Source organism: Ornithodoros turicata, chromosome 4 (assembly GCF_037126465.1).
Source record: "Ornithodoros turicata isolate Travis chromosome 4, ASM3712646v1, whole genome shotgun sequence".
Lineage (NCBI taxonomy): Eukaryota > Metazoa > Arthropoda > Arachnida > Ixodida > Argasidae > Ornithodoros > Ornithodoros turicata.
Genome location: NC_088204.1, coordinates 47,270,014 through 47,288,148, shown reverse-complemented (window position 1 = coordinate 47,288,148; position 18,135 = coordinate 47,270,014).

The window sequence follows — 18,135 nt, the reverse complement described above, 5'->3', positions numbered from 1 at the left end:
TATTTTACCACCACCACCACAAAAAAAAGAAGAAGAAAGGAACAATACTGCAACACCACCAATATATACCTGCCAGAAAAGCTAAAAAGTCCTAATTCCAGTAGATATGAAATTTACCCCCCCCCCCCCCCGGTGCACCAAGATGAAAATCGTCTTCGAGAAACAGGAAGTGCATGCACTGAATCCTGTACCGCGCGTGTGCAAAACCTGCGACAGAAGCGCGTTCTGGTACCTTGGTATTAAATTCGTGTATGGTGGCATGCGAAATATATGTAACTCTCTATCCCAGCGGATGCATCACAATTACGACAAAAGGCTCCTGTTTCCCAAAGCGTTGTGCATACGCGACAAAGCTCTCGTGCAACAGCTAGAATGCAAATGCGGATTAACCAGCCCAATGACATCATTACCCTACACTGCGAGGTGTTCCCGCGAACCAATACTGATCAATGCAAATCATTATCAATGTACATCTCGTGGTCGTGCGTTGGCGGTGATGTAAATACGCGTACCATCCTGTACGATGTCGGATAACAACCTTTGTGCTTCTTCGGGTGTTGTGTTTTATCGCAAATAAAAAAAGAAAAAAGAGAATAGCTTCTTGACTGCGAGAGCACCACGCTTACGGAGACATTCAAGCCGTCCAGCCAACGCGGAGGCTTCCCCGCATTCTAAAATAAAAGCTTCTCGCTTTGCACTAACAAAAACTGCAGGCGAAAAATTCACGGAGAGATCGTTCCTTGATTGTTTACTTATCAAAATATTCTTTTCTGCTTCCACTGGACACACGAGTACATCTGAGAGAGTGCATTACAGCAACCTTATTTCAGAGGAGCAAGTACCTGACGGAGCGCGAGCGCCGCGCCGCGGCCACAATTAGACTCGAGGAGTCGAGACCACGCTTTCTCAACGGCGGCTCGGCAGAGTTCGTTCTCTTTACTTCTCCTCCGTGTTTGTGTCCGAAGTAACTTGGAAGTAACTCGTTCTTTTTTTTAAAGGTACTGTAAAGCAGTAGACAAGCATGATATGCCGGTGATGTGACTAGAGACTCTGTTGCTTCTAAATACCACATGCGGAACCATACGACCGACAACGCGCTATAAATATTTTTAATTTGCCATGAAAAATGCGGCGTACATTTCAGGCTCAAGAACGTTATTAACTTACTTACATTTTTCACACGGTAACTTAACTCGTAACGAGTTCTTCATGACGGGTAACCTCTCGATCTATGTTTCAGACTGTGGTTCAATCTACTTGAGGATGAAAAATATATCGCGCGATTTTGGGATGTCTGAGGCAGCGTTGCTTCCCACTTCCGCGACGTTTTATAAGCTTCTGTAGCTTCTTGATCCCACACAGCAGGATGCTGTAAAAGCGTATTAAAGTGACAGTCGCATCCGTTTCGGGCGATTTCGTAACTTTAGTGTCATTTTATTCCTTATGGACTGCTAAACACGCCATCGAAAACCCCACACCAAATAGTGGCGTTGTTCGGCTGTTATTCGATGGAATACATGACAAGAGCAGACGACAGATGTTGTTGTATTCCGCTAATCCCTCTCTCAAAAAGTGTGGAAACGTATTTATCTAAGAACCAATCAGGGCGCGGCCTCCAGAATCTGGACCGGGACGCTTTTGATCCGCCGTCGTCTGCAAGCTCTGCAAGGCATTTGGATGTCAACATGTCCGACGCGAGCGAATGTTACCTATCGTCGCTATCCAGAGATTTCCTCGCGAGGACAGCAGTGATGCAGTAATAGAGGACAATGATCCGTATTCTACGGATCCTTTGCAACGACACTAGAAATATCGAGACGAAAATGGTCGCGACGATCATACGCCGTTCGTCAGTTCGAGCAGCTTCTCGATTCAGTGCTTGACAGACGCCCACTTCAAAAACAACAGCCCAACAGCTGCCTCTGCGGGTTTTGCAATCAGAGGAGCCGAACGTGTACTACGTTGCCGTGCAGTGGGCCCGGTAGCGACGCTCTGCACTAGCACATTGTTCTAGTGCATTACGAAGCATCCTCTTTTTTTTCCCCCGACCTATGCTACCGGCTGCAACTTCCTGCTCCAACAGACAACAGGTAGAGTAACATGGGTTTTTCAGTTTCTTTGAGGGGCACTGGTTATCACTTTCAAACGACAGCTATATAGCTAGAAATCTCGCAGCCATCGCTACAAATTCCGTATCAAATCTTGTGTCTATCTCTTCCTTTTGTGCTGTATTTCACATGAAATGCATGTTTCTCCACAACTAGCACCCCACTTTTTATCACCTGAATTTCGGGAAAGCATCTCATTTGAACCAGTCCCACCCTGCTTATTATATTACGTGAAACATCTTGTTGGGCATGTTGGGCTACGATGTTAACTGTACAGGACAAACACTAAGAAGGGTCACACACACACACCAAACACACTTTAGTGGCATACTTTGTATATATGTTGCTTCATGTTTATATCCTGTGTAGAGTTTAGCTTGGTTGTCTTTCATGGCACAAGGTATATTTTAGAGCTTTTACCCTTTTTAATTGACACAGCAGATTTAAGGATTTTTTTTTCTCACAGGTGTCTATGATTCACCAGCTGGATCTGCGGCTACCTGGATGTGCTGTTGCTCGTCCAATCGCCATATGAAGGTACTAACAGATTCAGAAGGATAACATATTCCATTTTCATGTTATAACTTGAATTTGTTTACAATGCAGTATATTGGTGACACTGAGTTTTGCTACTTGCCTGTATTCGGAGCAAACTTGCGAAGTGGAGTAGTTTGTACTGAGTGAGCATCCTCCAACAGGAAGAGACAGGGAACACGCACAGCAAGACAATCTGCTTTACTAGCAACTAAGTAAAAGATTACTAGAAGAAGCTGCCCACAGTTTTTCCAGAAGAGATCCCAGATTTTCGAGGTCTTGCGCTTAATGTTCTTAAATTTTTCTTCAAGTAAAAGGTAGTTGCTATAGTTGCAAAAGTTGCTATAGTGAAGTAGATAGTTTTATTGTGCATATTTGTGTCCCTGTCTCTTGCTGGTTGAAGATGACTGCCTGGATTCGTAGGACATGGAAATTATGTGAGTGTACATGTGTTCGCAGACTTATTCCATTTTATGCAGGTTTCTTTCATATAAATTGCTGCTCTGTGCATCCTTTTGCTCCACAGCAATCCCGTGTTGTAAACTAACAAGCTACAAGTAAATCTTTCTGATCAGTTCAGTTGTAACTCATGTCAAGCATCATAACATTGAGACCTGTCTCATTCCTGCTGTCCATGTCTTGTTTCAGCTCTGTAATGTGGTGTAGATGTACATTGCACTGCACAATAAAAGGATAAGCAAAGCATGACAGAAATTTTGCTTTATCTTGAAAACTTTACAGTGCAACAATAGAGCATGTCTGTTTGGACTTAACGTATTGGAGAATGGACAGGGACAAGGACAACAAACACAGAGTGTTCAACTAGTAACATATTTGTTTGGACTAGGGATCTTTGTCCAAATAAACCAGATGTTAGTTGAACGCCAGCAAACCAAAATCCATACCTGCGATGAACCCCGAACCACGCATTGGGGCGATGCGTTCGTTCCCGGGATGAATGCCCATCCCCGAAAAAACTCCGAAAAACGCACAACTTGGCCACCCGAGTAACGTTCCTGCAGGCTCCCGCGGATCACCCGAGCGATCAAGCCGGGATGATACTGCGTGCGTCTTTTGAGGTATTGCAGTGAAGCATGCATGCAGCCCAGAGATCGCGGTAGCCCCTCCTCCCGCTACCCGCCCACTGCCGGGACTCAGAATGGCGAAGAGCACTGAAACTACTGCTTTCGAATATAAGTAAAACATTTATTTCCTAAACACAAATGGCCTTGTACACAACACATACTAGAAACGACAGTACATAAACACTCTGTTGGAAAAACCTCTGAAGCACAGTGGAGGTGCAAAGTTCTACCTATTCTCGTTTCACAAACACATCCACAAACTTCTCTCATCTCTCTCGGAAGAGAAAATAGTAAATGGATGGGTTGAACATGCAGCAAACTGAGAAATGTTTGCATACAGGGTGTCCCAGCTAATGTGAACCACGGTTTTAAAACAGGGGAAGCTTCTATGCGAACTGCAGCTGCTCAACCTTGTTAACAGCGTGATCTGCCTACCCGTTTTTTCCCTCGATGCTGCTAATAAATAACTTAGGGATAACAAAGCAAACTTTTTCACTTATTATATAGGGTCGACGTGTCAACCAGAAGGTTTAGGCTGTGTTGAGAAACACCTACCCCCGTGTCTCAGTCAGAGTACAGCTTTTTTGTTTTTTCAAGGAAAATGCACCGCGTTACAACCTAGAAATCCACAGCAAAGGTGGACTTTTTTCACATACACGTGGACGCTATTCTGTCGAAAAGCACAAAGCTCGCTGAAACAGGTTATCACTTCTGATATTATTTCGTATTGTGGTAATTTCACGGTCTTTTTGCTTCGAACCTCGTCTACGCAGGGCACGCATTGCAGCAAACACATGTGATGTGTGTTATTCGAGATAGTACAAATTACTCACACTTAATTTGTCTCAAGGAAAAGATACATGTGAACAAAGCATACTACGTTTCGAACATTCAACAACTGTTTTTGATATACAACACTGTCTTGTTACATTCCTCGTTCCATCATATGTAGCTGAGACATAGTGTATACTACAAAAGTTTTCGATTTTTCCCTCGCATAATAGAGTTTCAAGGAACAACGTTTCAAGTCAGATCACAAGGAAATATTGTGTACAGTACTTCAATTGGATAAACTATGGTCCAGAAAATATCACAGTATAACTCCCCTCTGCACTTTTGGCAAGCAGATCTACTCGGCTGCGAAAAAGTATCGCATTGCGACTCACCTGCATAAATGTTCTTTTCAATAGAGACCTATAGCAAAGAAAAACAATGTGCTCCAGTGGATGTAGTACTCAAGAACAAGAACTTTATTACCTACAATTACTTTGCACTGTATTAATAACTACTTTATTATTACAAATTTATTATTACTGTAGTACTCAAGGAAGTATTACATACCACTGCGGATATTAAACCCACCGAGAGAAAACAGGATTACAGGAGGCAAATAATACGTCCACAAACTTATACCATGGATTAACCTTCGAGCGGGCAACATTCTAGTCGTTTGAGCATGCATGAGAACATGACAAGACAGTTTCAAGTCTACAAATTGATGATTTGAGTGTTATAAGCACTTTAGTATGCAGAGCAAAGCACATACCAATGACAATCTTGCCCCAGATTGAGGGCGCTGAAGTTCTATTTCTTTCCCTTTACGATCCTTGTAACTGAACTTCTGTGCCACATCATTTGTCATCAGTTGACATAGGATCAGTCTAGTGGTGTTCCTTTCGTCACTGCCCCCGCATCTCAGAAGAACGTGCTCCCGCAACATTAAGAAAAGCCATGAGCTGCTCAACTGACGAAAACAGAACTTTACGCACAACCTTATCCTAAATACATGTAGACAACGCACCTGATGTATGCGTTGGATTGCGCAAAACGTTCCAATTTATAGCCCTTGTGACGGTAAGAGACATCGAATCGCAGAAGCTTTGTGCCCTTTCGCTGGAAGCAAAGAAGCAAAGTGGAGGTATTTACTTCCGATGTGGGGAGATCTCCTGAGATCTCAAGCTCCAGCCGCAGCTCGAGAAGCACCTATTAACACCCAAAGACCTAGAAGAAGAAACAACGTACAAAAGCTGCAATCTGCCACAAAATCAAGGAAACCATTGAAAGCTACATACCTGTGACCGATGTGCCAAACACCTGCTCCGCTGACTTGCGCAAGACGTTGGCATCTAAACAGGAGATGACATTTTTTACTTCAAACACCATCATTGTTTAATGACTACAGAATGTTAGGAATGTGTGCAACATGAATGGAATGAAAAAGAAGAAAAATGGAGATGTAGGCACTCGATAAGAGCACCAGCTACTCACGCACAATACCTGGAAGAAAGAAAAAGAAAGAAATTAATGACAGAGGGAATCGTAGGTATAGTGCTTTTTTTAATGATGCTGACTACGGAATTATGATATGCAATGCACTTCTAACCTACAGGAAACTGTTCCTACCATGTACAGGATATACACTGCAGCAGTACGGGGGAGAGGCCGCTCAACTTGTTGATTTCTGCTTGGGATAGGCACAGCTGAAACGGTTTGCTTTGCAGTTAGTTCACCATACAACAGTCAACGCATCACAATATCGTTTGGGAGCATCTGAATTGGCATACCATACTGTAAAGTTTGTCCGTCTGGTTGCCTTATTGGTGGGACTGAGACAGCTGGGCTGACTCCATCACTGGCTGAAGTAGACGCTCATCCATTTCCCTCGTCTGCCACTGAATCGTTGTATACTTGGCGGACTCTGTGTGACAATCTCGAAAGCCATATGAGGCGCATAAAGTGTCAAAGTCATCCAGCGGTTCTGAAATGTGGGTTGGGTTGTTTTGCCGACCATGCTGAAAGCATGTTCAAACGCGTTTTGTATGGCTGGAAATACATAATTCTGTGTACCCCGGTGGGAAATTTAGGGTCCGGATGCCCAGCTTCATTCAGTGCATGATAATGCCTTAATTTTACCAGCGTTAAAGTACAACACGTTAATTCATTGTAAGGCCACGAAACAGTGGAATGAATCACAGGGTGAGAATAAGGTTGCCACATTGGTGAAGGCGTACTCCACATCCTGGATTGGTCTGCGCTTTTCGATGCTGCACCAGAGACAGCGTGACAGCATTTCTCCTATTTTCAACAAGGACTTATCGTGTTCTGTAACAAGGTCTCACTTGACATACAAGGGCCAGGTCTTTCAGTGTAGGGAAACAGTCATGCTGCCGAAGTTTGCCTGACAGAATTTTCTACAAAGAACAGTGTACTGACTCAACGCTTCCCAAATTGTGGTAATGAAGATCACATTACTTTACCTTGAACGTTGCTCAAGTCCATGTATGACAGTGGAGAGCATCGTTGAGAATTGCAATCTGTACATCTGAACATCTGTACTTTGGTCATCGGCACTTTGCGATCGGTAACGCATGCTTCGTCCAAGCGTTGCTCAAATGAGCTGAGCGGTATCTGAACCTCGCTGGTGTAACATATGTACTATTTCTCCTTCCGTATCTTCATCGGAAGCGTCTTGATAAATGTCCGTGACATGCGAACCACTTGAATTGAGGACTGCGGGATAGAAACGCGCCGTGTTCCAAGAGCATTGGACCGCTGTTACTCGTATCACCGTGCCCTGACTGAGGGTACAGGCTACGCTCGTTGCCATCACATTGTTAGTTTCGCCGCTGTAGCTTACGGAACGTATTGCTTGCAAGCACACTGACGTTTCGTCTAAGTGTGCGTGATGGCATCCACATTTTTTGGCACCTATAATGTCACCACAATTTTATGGCGCGTACAATCCCGTTCCAGAGTGGTGTCTTTTCTCCCAGCTACACTCACAAGCAGCCAAACAAGTGAACATTTGTCGCTAATAGCCATCTTAGCTGCGCACAGTGGAAAATGATGGACTTCCGAAACTCGCTCACAGTTGTAAAATCACACCACAACACCTCCAGCCTGCAACGCGGACGGGCTTGCTAACGGTTTGAACATTTGAACGTCGCTCTCACTGGTCGCCTGAAGCAGCGCAAGTCGCGTATCTTTATTAATACCACAAAATAATGGATGTTGCTATGCGAAAACATGAAGAATGAAATTGATAAATTTTACATCGTGTTCGGTAAGATCATATTAAGGGTTACGTAGCGCAGTTGGAGGCACGTAGGATTTGCGGCGTCTGCATTCTCGCAGGCAGCTCTCACAGGGATGAATATGGTACGATTTCCCATTGCTCGCTCCCAGAGATCTGGGGGACGACGCATAGATCAAGTCATCCCGATGAGGCCGTGAGATGAAAACGGGATGATCTGGGAATCATGTGTGTTTGCTGGGGTGTGTGTACTTGTCCGTGTGGGTTCTCCACCATGTTCAACTTCACAGTGATGCATTCTGGTGCAGGGCCCTGGGTCCCAATTTGCTTGTGGGATGGGTTAATGTACCAAGAGCTAGGAGCCTAGCCAGGAGGTCCAAGGTGCATGGGCATCAGATGTGCACAGAGGAGGGTCAACCTAACGACCCTCCTGAGGGATCCCTGAAATGCAACAGCAGTACAAGTGAGAGGCAAATGAAACAGCAACTGACTCACACAAAATATGTCCGCAATAACAAGTAGTTTATGAAACACTTTCTCCCTAATGCTGCTTTGGACATCTTTGTCCATAAATGTAAACTGGTAAAAAATACAGCGAATTGGTTGGGAAATGTGAAGGAAAGTGCCTCTGGAGGACAGCTACCATGCAATATTTTGACTGTTGTCCTTCTGTGCACTGTCCTCATCATTACCACAGTATTTAAACAAATATGATGGGAGAATTAGAATTACAAGCCCTGTGCAGAATATGACAACACCTGAACAAAATACACATAATACAGCATCAAAGTTTCCCCTCTCAGTGTGGTTAATTACATGTAGGAAATAGAAACAGTTACGAGCATGAGACTTGTACTGTCCAAAGTTGTACCACATTAATGCACTCATGTCATTCACAGCAAGAAATAAGAAATGCTGCTTTGTGCCTTTAAATACTGCATGTGATTTCGTCAGGGTAGACACTTTCATATGTCAAACATGCGAAGCGCCTGTGCAACATTCATGCCCTGAAAGAGAATGGCTGAGCACAGGAGGGTGCTTCCCAGTAACCTATTTTCTACCCAGGGCTGTCTTGACCATGTGCTCTGGATGCCGCAACTGCAGGCAGTTGTTGCTTTCAGCCATGTGCCTCTTGTTGTTATTATGACGTGAGTATTGCTGTTGGCGCAAGATGGGCCCTTCAACAAAGGTTCTATAGTCTTGTTCGACTTAAGAAGGAAACAAAATCTAGTTCGTCAGCTCTCAAAATATTACTGCACGGCAGATAGGATGGTTGGATGCAGAGAGGTTACGCTGAATCGCTGCGCCAGATAATGTAATTGTATCTATTTCACTATTGCCAATTGCATCTTATTTTTGTGTGAGGAAACTCCAAATTTTACTATTGCACCTCCTTATCCCCAACGGCACATGTCTCAACTCAGCCATGAGATACAAGCATTCTTTTGGATTTAATCTAAAATGTAGATGAGCATCTGTATAGTTTATGGGCATGCTGTGGAAAGTATGTCCTACATCACATGCACACGAGATTTCGCGAGGCTGCGACTGTAACTGTTTTTCGTACTCCTCACTAGACAAAGTGTATTCAGGTGAGATCTGCCAGCACAGGACTTAAACTTGGTTTTCAGAATCTGAGCTCCGTGTTGTTTCGGAAAGGGGGAAGCTCAGATCCTGAGGGTCAGCCGGGCTGCACCAAGGGAGATTAATTTGTTTTTGCCATGCTATACATGCCACAGTGATGTGACATGTATAGCATGACAAAAGCAAATTAATCTCCCTTGGTGCAGCCTGACTGACCCTCAGGATCTCAGCTTCCCCTTTCCGAAATAACACAACATCAGCAGTACGTAGACTGGTAGAGATCCAGCGAACCAGTATAAGGAAGCATAAAGGGAATTGCCTCAAGACGAGAGCCGCTGATATTTCTCCTAGGCACCGTCCGGATCATTGGCATGGTATTTAAAGGGTTACCTAACCCTTTAAATATATGTTATAGATTCCTGGCTGTGAAGATAAGCTGGGCTTATATAAAGCGAAAAAAAGTAGAGAAGAAAATAACTGTCGAAATTAATTGCACAACGTGTACATATTAAATTATGCTCAATTACAATAAAACATATTGATGAAATAATAAAATAAACAAAATAAGAATAATAATTCTAATAATAAATAAATAAATAAGATAATAAAATAAATAAAGACCGAAACGTGTGCAAAGTTATGCACACAACTCCGCGTTCCTGAGTAGGTTGCAAAAAACTGATTGTGCACTGCGACAGCTTTACCCTGCGACGCTTCAGCTTTGCCAGTCTGTCAAAACGAAACTACAGCCATAATGCTCTCGTCGTCGTATGCGACCGAGCGCCATCAGCATCAATTCAGAATATGTTTTGAACTTGGAAACGTCTGTTGGCGTGTAGAATCTAAGATGCAGTCTGGTAAATTAGGTGGTGCTTCCTGCCCTTCAGCTCCGCCGACCGTATAAAAACCTGAACGTCTTTGCATTTGTGTAGTGAGGTCAGGCCCCCATAGCTCCCCCTCTTCGCGGCTCTAAAAAAATGTTTGCACGTCATAAACACGTGGTATTACTCCGTCAGGCATCATAGTTGATACCCATTGGGCGAAGGACATTGCGCGCTCCGCTATTGGTTGGCAAAGTTTCAAAAGAGCATTCTTTCGCGGGCTGCCTGTCTGGCGGGCAGTTATGAGAAGAGAAGGGAGAGAAGTGGCAGCGGCGTCTCGCGTCTCGACGATGTCAGTTGACAGCACCATATGACCGCATTGTTCAAAGAGAAGTCGCAGATTTGTTAGTGTGTCAAAGTGACTCAGCGCGTGTTGTGATGTTTCCCGACACAAGTATCCTACGTACGAACAGTCTCTCGAGTTCAGAACTGGAATGCAGTGGTGAGCTGACGCCTGAGGAACACTTGTGAGCGCCGTCGCATTTTCAAATGCAGTCACAACGGAGACAGGATTCGGTGTCCGTGCGACAAGCATTTCCCTCTTCGTTGAAACCTTCGCACTGCGACCAACGAAAGGAGATTCTCACCGTGAAATCGCACGCACTCGTGCGAGCGTTTCTCGCTTCAGGAAGTAGAGTGTGTGTGTGTTTTGCGAGTTCGAACTTGGTCAACGAACGCAACGATTTGGACTCTGTACGCACGGTGAATATTTGTGTCAGACTATTGAGTCAGTACGATGTTTCAAATAAATGTGTATTTTGTCCAAAATTTGCCTAGTAGTTCTGGAATACGGAATAACGAGCGTCGGGCATGAAAACCAGTAAAAGTAAAAGCCGATGGTAGCCAGTACGGAGCCGAAAGGCGAGCCAAACTGAGAGACTCCTGATTGGCCGAATGGTAGGCATCATAGTTCATTTCCATTGGTTGCATGCCCAGTGTTGCCTGAATTATCTCAAACTATGGGCTCTATGGGGAGCTGTGGGAGCCTGGTGAGGTCCTCCGTCAAGCATTTTGTTCCTGAACCCGTGCACGAGCTCTGTTAGCACAAAGGTAAGCGGCGTGTTTCGGACGCTTGATCCTGAACTCCCAAATGCGAACCAAGAAGTGTTCTAGTGACCCGATATTTATCCATAGTTCTCTGAAGTGCCTTCATGGTGTGCCATCATCCCGCTTGCACTAGACGGACTTACTTTGTCGGACAATTAAATGAGAAGGTGCTACTGGATAAGTGACGTTCGTGATTTCGCATATGCCTGTATCAGATTTTGCCTGCTTCAAATTGTGTCACACATTATCTCCTTATAGTGTTGTCACTGTTGCTGTGTGTACACTGGATATTTGTAGTATATCTGTTTTCATACCTGTTAGTGTGGATCAACTTTGGATCAGAAATTAATGAAGCAGAGTGGCGTTTTCATTGTTTTAGCTTCCTTTTTCATGCACCTTTCTTTCTTTTAAAAGAGTTCGCATAGATAGTGTCTTCATTTGCAGCCAAACTGTCTCACATTCTTACAATAAATCTTCCAATTTATTGCTCATTGTCACTTCATAATTTTCTCGGCATATTTCAGCCTTTTCAGCTTCCTCGTGCAACAGTTTATCTTGAATCAGTTGCTTCAACGAGATCTGATGTAAGTTTTCAGTAAGGATACCCTATATACATGGGTGAACTTAGAAAAGTAATCAACCTTTCCATTCTGAGGGCTTCCAAGATCTATATTCTCTGAAATCCTTTGGTGGTTTCGATAAAGAGCTTCGTGGCGTCATTATTCTTCTGCTAATGATGATTATTGTTTTTCTTGCAAACATACAGGGTGTTCGTTTTTATTCGCTACAACATTTTTATTAAAAACTAGTAGAGCAAAATAGATGCCATTTTTCAGTTGAGCCATATGGCCCGGCGAACATTCGCTCGAAGAAAATCATGCAACTATCTGATCACGAATTTCCTAAAGTTCATTAGCTTTTTAATTAGGGGACTTCTCGCACAGGCGAAATAACAGAACGGGATCTGTTCGGCGTCGAAAGTAATTTCATGTTGAAAAAAAAAAAAAAACACACACACACACAGAAACGCGCACGTGCGTTGAAATATCTGTCGCGGAATTTCGCTATGCAAATGAGCCGGAACATGAACTAAGCACGTTTCTGGCGCAGAAAGGACGACATGAAACCCAAGTGGGAGGGCCACGTAATTTGGAGCGACGAAACTGATTGATGTAGGAGCTAATGGCCAGATAGACCGCTCTTCTACCCGGATAAGGAGAAGGTCGCATCGTTTCTGCGTTTGCAAACTGCGTATTTCTTGTTTCGGCTCATTTGCATAGCGAAATTGAGCGATGAACATTTCAACACAGGTGCGCGTTTAACATATATTTCCACATGGAATGTCTTTCAACGAGGAACATATTCCTTTCCGTTTCCTCGCTTTTATGCGAAATTCCATAATTTAAGAGTTAATTAATCATTATTAGGTAATTATTGATCTTGTAGATACATACTTTCTTCCGGAGAATGTTCACCTGTCCATATTACTCAACTGCAAAAACGGCGTCTATTTTGCTCTGCTAGTTTCTTACTACAATTTATGTGACGAATAAAAGTAAACACCATGCAGAATGCTTCTTTGGATTCACACAGCCACGTACCTGTCCGTACAACGCCCAAGTACACAGTGTGCAAATTCAAAATATGGCATGTTTATTAGTGCAGCTGGTCCTTTATATTATTATTATTATATTATTATTATTATTATTATAGCTGGTCCGCAGACACTAGAGGTTGTCCTTTAATGACTGCTGAATCTCTGTCACTGCTGCTTCACCAGTCGATTCTCTTGGGGTGGTAATGGTGATACGGTCCACGGCTGAGGCATAGTACTCTCCTTCATGGTAGCACCAACTACACCCACAGTACCCGTGAAACCCGACATTGATTTGCATGGGGGGCAGAGATACAGAGTCGACACAGCAGCATAGTCCACTAAATCTGCTTTTAACAATGCTTCCTGACTTCCATGACTTTCATGACTTCAATGCCACATCACTGAAAATATCTTTTGCATCGTCTACAGAAACGAGGAAGATGTTCATGTCCAGCTTTCCTTTACCACAATCTGCCTCACAGTTTACGGCAGCTCATTTATCATCACGTGAATTGACCAAGCTGATTTTTGCTGATTTAACTTGTGCTACTTGTGCCCCATCGGTATTACATGTATAAGAGAAGTTGTCAATTGATGAAAAGACCTAACCGGGCTGGGATAATGCTTCATACTTTGCTCCGTCCAAGATACCTTCAAATTTGTTTCTCTTCCTTCTGTACAGTGACTGTCGGCAACCTCTTCGCTAGAGTTCGGTTTACACTGCATTGTTGCGCTTTATGAGGTGCTCCCTGCAAATGAAGCAGGAGTGAAGGAGGCTGCGCCTTCAGCTACTGCTAAATTTTAATTACATCTTTTAGATTTTCTATTTCCCACTATCTGATGTACGACAGTATTACTAGGCAAACATTGCGCATCTGTGAAGGCACAGTGCGACTGAGAATATTACACCCAAACTGAAATATAATAATAATAATAATAATACCTTTATTAATGTGCCCAAGAACAGCCGAAGCCTTGGTGTTGGCGCACGCAGACAATGCAGTATTTACAAATATATACACACACATATATATACATACATATACAGATTAGGCGAAACATAACATAACATATTCAGGAAGAGGAGCGTAACGGGAAGATATTCGCGGTGATACATACAATACAGACATGGAGATATATAGTACATAGGGGAAAAAACTGTACAACTTCATGTGTTAGTGAGTGAACGCAAGAGGAGAGTTTTAAAAACGTTTGAATGGGAGCTAAAGATATCAACAGAGGGGTGAATTACGTTTGTCATTTGTTGAATACGTACGATCGGATTTGCAGGCATATGGTGGGATAAGTACAATATATTCGTGTGTCGGGTTACATTGACAGGTACGGCGATATGAAGCTGATGTAATAAAGATGGTGTATCGAGAAAACTGTGTAAGATCTTATAACAGAGCATAATATCATGAAAACGGCGTCGCATTGAGAGTGGTTGGAGGTTAAGAAATGACATTATCTCAGTATAGACATGCATTCTAAAGTGAGGGCTTTTTCTTAAGAATACGCTATGTACAATGTGTAGAAATTTCTTCTTGACAGATTCAATTCGTGACGAGTCAGTGCAGGAAAGGGAGTTCCACACTGGAGACGCGTATTCCAGTCGCGGTAAAATTAAGGAACGATACAGGTGAAGAAATACAGAGTGTGTGGAAAAGATTTTGCATGTATATGTGAGTAAGCCAAGAATTTTGAGAGCTGAAGAGCGTACGTAAGAGACATGATCATGAAAACGCAGCTGGGAGTCGAAAATGACCCCCAAATCCTTCAGTACATCGACACGCTTGATGGCATCGGAACACATGTATGTATTGCATATTATGTTAGTTTTTCTTGAGTAAGTCACATGTTTCGTCTTCAATGGATTAATAGTCATCCCATTTTTAGAGCACCATTCAATTACAGAAGAAACGTCAGTTTGTAGCTTATGAACGTCATTTGGGTCGTGGATAACTTTAAATATCTTCACGTCATCGGCGTACTGAAGAACATGAGAATGACGAATATGCGCAGCTAAGTCACTAATAAATACATTGAAAAGGAGCGGCCCCAGAATTGAGCCTTGAGGAACACCTGAAGGGGGAAAGTAAGGAGAAGAAAAGGCACCGTGCACCTTTACGACACAGCATCTTTTACTCAGAAACGAAAGGAAGAAAGCAATGAGGGCGTTTCCGAGACCAGTCATATGAAATTTGTGAAGTAAAATAGTATGGTCCATCATGTCAAATGCCTTTGAAATGTCGAAATAAATTGAATCTACTTGTCCTCGTTCTGAGACACAAGGAGCCACGACGGACATAAACGATACAAGATTGGTGACAGTGGATCTGCCTGGCATAAAACCATGTTGTTGTTGTTCACATATCTGCGACTTGAGAAAAGAAAACGTGCGATCATAGATTACCTGCTCAAACACCTTTGAAAACGCGCACAATAGACTGACAGGACGATAGTTTGACACATTTAAAGGATCGCCAGACTTGTGGACTGGTACGACAACCGAAGTTTTCCAACAGGTGGGAAACACAGAGTCACGTAGAGACAGGTTGAATACATGAAGGAGGACGGGTGCAAAGAGGTCAGCGTAGGCTTTAACGAATACTGCAGGAATTTTGTCGACCCCTGGGGTCAAAGTAGGTTTTAGCTTCCGAATAGCTGCGATGACCTCCTCGAGGGACACTGCTATACAAGGAAGGTGATAAGATGCGTTCGACACGGAGCTCGAATTCGCAATTGGCTGTGCGTTACCGCGTTTATATATTGAAGAAAAATGTGTAGCGAAGAGCTGAGACATCAGGGTTGGGTTAGAAGATACCCCACCGTTACTGTTCAAAGCGCATAGACTGTTTTCGTTTTTAGAAAGACGCACTTGTTTCCAAAATTGTTTATGATTACTCTTGAGATCCATTTCAATGGATTTGATGCGATTGGCATAGTCACGTGATTGTGCCTGCTTAAAGAGTGTCCGGTAGTGAGCAAATAGTATGTAGTGTGTTGTGGAGTTATGCTTTTTGAATTGCCGGTGGTGGAATTTTTTCTTCTTTAGGTAAGATCTGGTCTCCTTCGAGAACCAAGTAGGGTATCTATTAGCGAATTCCACTGGTCGTTCTGGTGCACCGTAGAGCAGTGTAACACCCTCGCCACAATGAGGGGCGCTCTCCGCCAGTGCAACTACACTAAACCGCCCAGCGGAACATCCGAGAGGGTTTCAGTGCAGCGGCGCTGCCCCAAACCAGAGCTCTGCCCCAAACAATCTTCAACGCCACCTATGTTGGCAGCTGTGCCGTTGACCAGGCAGGCAACATTGGTAAACCGCGAAAACCGAAACCGAGAACAGCATGGACGGCATGGACGGTGTGTATCAACTGTGCTTGGATAATGACGAAGCGCAGCGTTTGCTTTTTACAATGTGCAGCACAAATGGTAAGTTGAAATAGCTGCATTCTCTACTTTTCGATATCTGTAGCGTTATGTAGCGATATCTGTAGCGTTATGTAGCGTTATCTGTATTCGTCTTCGTTTTATAAGTTTTGCGCCCTGTCTCTGGGGGGAGTTTCGGACGGGGCCTAGCCCACCCTGGGAAGTTCCGGAGGTGCAAATACCCCCCCACCCCGTAGTCGGCGCTTATGGGCATAGACCTTCATACACCAGTTGTGGTACACAGGGAAGCAAGCACATCACAGACATCAGAGCTGACCATGAAAGTTCTTTTCGAAAGACGTGTAGAGCGGTTCTAACTGCACCTAATGAAAATCCTTTAGGGGCAAGCAGCATTAGTACCGGAGCCAGTCAGCAGGCCGGCCCATCTGGAGCTCAACTCACCCCCAGATCCACTGCAGGTATGCCTCCACATGTCACGAACGCCATAGACTTCTTGCGTGGTCGTAAACAACAAATGTATCAGTGAATTAAATGTGAACACACAAGCTACACGACATCACCAGTAATTTGCTAATGTGTACGATTTTTATATTATTCATTTTATTTGACGACAGACACAATGACAGAAATTCGCATGATTCGATCTTATTTGCCAGCTCAATTTTTTGTTTTGTTTAGTTGCAGAATGGACAGACGGAGAAACGAAGCTCCTGCTTGACAAGTATGGCTTGTACCTCGAAACAATTGGCCCTCTAAAACGCTTCAAAAATAGTAAATCAATGTTTCAGAAGATATCTCAGGACATTTTAAGTATATTGGGCACCGAAAAAACACATATACAGTGTGAGAATAGAGTAAAAACAATATTAAGACGCAAGAGGCATGCCATCAAAAACAACAGTCAATCAGGAGCTTCGCCGCTCCCTGTTCCATTCCAAGAGGAGCTCCAGGCAATCATCCGCAAAGACGACAGTATTTATCCTGAAATTTTGCGGGACGCCCATGGGGTGACATACAGAGGGGTATCGACCACTCACACTGCACAAGGGGTCCCCTCGCCTACTGTCACTACCGTACAAGCCAGCACCACTCAGGCTGGCATTGCCATTCCTGATCCCCCTCAAGAACAGGAATTAGCACCTTCAAATGAGGAGGGGTTAGTATATTTTCCAGAATCTACCGGCAGGCAGCTAGAATAGGTGTCCAAGATATATTGCCTATATGTGCCTTTTGCAGTGCCTCATTCCCCACATCACCACCAATGGGGTAGAGTATTGCCTCTGGCGATGAACATCCCCACTCTCCATCTCAAAATAAAAGTTGTTGTGTTTTGCAGTGGACAGCTGGAGAGTGACAGAGATGGCAGGGAACCACTCCCAAAGCGCAGACAACGGCCAAGCACTGCACGCATGCGTGACATGAAGCTATTTTTTGAGAAAATGGAAGAACTAGAAGAAAAAAAGGAACAAAGAAGAATGGAACGTGAAGACAGGAGGCGAGCGGAACGAGCAGAAAGTCAACAAGAAAGGGGAGAGAGGCATCGCAAGAACATTGAAATTCTAGAGAAAATTCATATAGTTCTTGATGCCCTTAACAATAAAATAAAGTGAATGCTCAAGCCACATGCCTGGGCTCCATAACATACCTCCTCACACAGACACAACTTTTTTTTTGCAAGGTGCAAAATTATTTATCGAAACCAGACAAACCAGAGGGCTGGGTCGTTGTGCCAAAAGCTTGGCAGTTTGATGTCGGTAAAGTTGACCTGGGCAGAAGCAGTGGCCGGATTGTGATCGCCTTGGTGTTGGTCCATGGTTTAATCTTGGTTGCAGGAAGGAGCGAAACGTTCGGGTCACCAAATATGTGGGAGCTA